A 2,639-nucleotide genomic window follows, 5' to 3' on the forward strand; every position below is an offset into this window, starting at 1 on the left:
CCCCCTGCCATTTGGCCTTCCCCCCCCTCCCCACCCACCCCCACAGAGCATTGGCTACCATCCACGAATTGGTGTAAAGGTAGAGCTTTGGCCACCTCTCTCTCTCAGCAATGTCTAGAGCCAACTGGATGGCTTTGAGTTCAGCTAGTTGGCTTGATCCACCTTCTCCCTCAGTGGCTTCTGCAGCCCATCATGTGGGACTCCATACGGCTGCTTTCCACTTCCGGTTCATCCCTATGATGCAACAAGAAGCATCAGTGAAAAGAACATAGTGTGTTTCTTCTGCTGGCAGTTGGTTGTATGGTGGAGCTTCCTCAGCACATGTCACCTGTTCTTGTTCTTCTTCGTCAGTGACACCAAAGTTTTCACCTTCAGGCCAATTCGTGATTATTTCTAAGATCCCAGGGCGATTCAGTTTTCCGATACAAGCGCACTGTATGATGAGAGCAATCCATTTGCTCCATGTGGCATTGGTGGCATGGTGGGTAGAGGGAACCTTTGCTTTGAACATACACCCCAGCACTGGTAGTCGGGGTGCCAGGAGGAGTTGTGCTTCAGTGCCAATTACCTCTGAGGCAGCTTGGATTCCTTCATAGGCCGCCAGGATTTCTTTCTCTGTTGGGGTGTAGTCGGCTTCAGACCCTCTGTAGCTTCGGCTCCAGAATCCCAGTGGTCAACCCAACCCCGAGTCTCCCCAGGCACCTTCTGCCAAAGGCTCCAGGACAGACCATTGTTCCCGGCTGCAGAGTAGAGCACATTTTTCACCTCTGATCCTGTCCTGACTGGGCCAAGGGCTACTGCATGAGCAATTTCCTGCTTGATCTGGGTGAAGGCTTGCACTGTTCAGGACCCCAGTGGAAATCATTCTTCTTACAGGTAACCAGATAGAGAGGGCTCACAATTTGACTGTATTCAGGAATGTGCATCCTCCAAAAGCCTATGGCACCTAGGAAAGCTTGTGTTTCCTTCTTGTTGGTCGGTGGAGACATTGCGGTGATTTTATTGATGACTTTAGTGGGAATCTGACGTCGTCCATCTTGCCACTTCACCCCCAGGAACTGGATCTCTCGGGCAGGTCCCTTGGCTTTGCTCTCCTTGATGGCGAATCCAGCTTCCAGGAGAATTTGGATTATTCTCTCTCCTTTCTCAAATACTTCTGTTGCAGTGTTCCCCCACACAATGATGTCATCAATGTACTGCAAATGTTCTGGAGCCTCACCCTTTTCTAGTGCAGTCTGGATCAGTCCATGACAAATGGTGGGAGTGTGCTTCCACCCCTGGGGCAGTCAGTTCCAGGTGTACTGCATGCCCCTCCAGGTGAAGGCAAACTGAGGCCTGCACTCTGCTACCAGAGGGATGGAGAAGAAAGCATTAGCAATGGCAATGGGGGCGTACCACTTCACTGCTTTGGACTCCAGCTCGTACTGGAGCTCCAACATGTCCGGCACAGCAGCGCTCAATGGTGGAGTCACTTCATTCAAGCCACCATAGTCCACTGTCAGTCTCCATTCCCCTTCAGATTTGCACATAGGCCAGATGGGGCTGTTGAAGGGTGAGTGGGCCTTGCTGACCACCCCTTGGGTCTCTAGCTCACCAGTCATCATGTGGATGGGAATCAACGCATCTCGATTTGTCCAGTACTGCCAGCGGTGCACTGTTGAGGGAGCAATTGGCACTCGCTGCTCTTCTACCTTCAGGAGCCCAAGTGCAGAAGGATTCTCCGTCAGCCCAGGCAAGGTGTTCAATTGCCAAATGCCCTATGCCTCCACAGCAGCTATTCCAAAGGCCTACCTGAGTCACTTACGGTCTTTGAAATACCCATTCTGGAGAAAGTCTATGCCCAGAATACATGGGGCCCCTGGGCCAGTCACAAAAGGATGTTTCTTCCAGTGTTTTCCAGTTAGGTTCACATCAGCTTCAAGCAGTGTCAACTGCTGTGATCCACCTGTTAGTCCAGAAATAGAGACCAGTTCTGCTCCAACGTGTCTTGACGGAATCAAGGTGCATTGTGTGCCCGTGTCAACCAAGGCTTCATATTCCTGTGGTTCTGCTGTGCCAGGCCATCGGGCCCACACTGTCCAAAAGACGCGATTTTCCCTGGCCTCTACCTGGCTAGAGGCAGGGCCCCTCTAGTCCTTGGTTTCATTCGAAACTCGAGCTACTTCCCTTCTGGTGGAACTCCCTCTCTCAGCATTACCATCCTTCAATTCACGCACCCGTGCTTCCAGGACAGAAGTTGGTTTTCCATCCCTCATTCCATGTTTTCCCCACTGTCACACAGGAAGAACCATAGGTCAGTTCTGTCTGCTTCTGGTAACAGGGCCTCTGGTCTGCACTGATGTGATTTGGAAAAGGCCCTCTTTCAGCTCCTTCCTGAGTTTCTGATGAGTCTTGTCCATTCTATCTTCCATCTTCTATATGGTCTCTGACAGACTCCTTTCCACAGCTGCAATTCTTGCTTGTGTTGGGCCGTGCACAGTGTCTGCATACGCCCGGAGCCTCCTCACCATAGAACTCACTGTCTCATCCCTGTCATTCTATGTCATCATTGCCAAAGCAGGGGCGTATTCTGGTGGTGTGTGTTCTGCAAGTTTCAGCCACATCACCAGTGTACATTTTACCATGTCAGGGCTCCTAAT

This window comes from Corvus brachyrhynchos, unplaced genomic scaffold (assembly GCF_000691975.1).
Source record: "Corvus brachyrhynchos isolate BGI_N302 unplaced genomic scaffold, ASM69197v1 scaffold139, whole genome shotgun sequence".
Classification (NCBI taxonomy): domain Eukaryota; kingdom Metazoa; phylum Chordata; class Aves; order Passeriformes; family Corvidae; genus Corvus; species Corvus brachyrhynchos.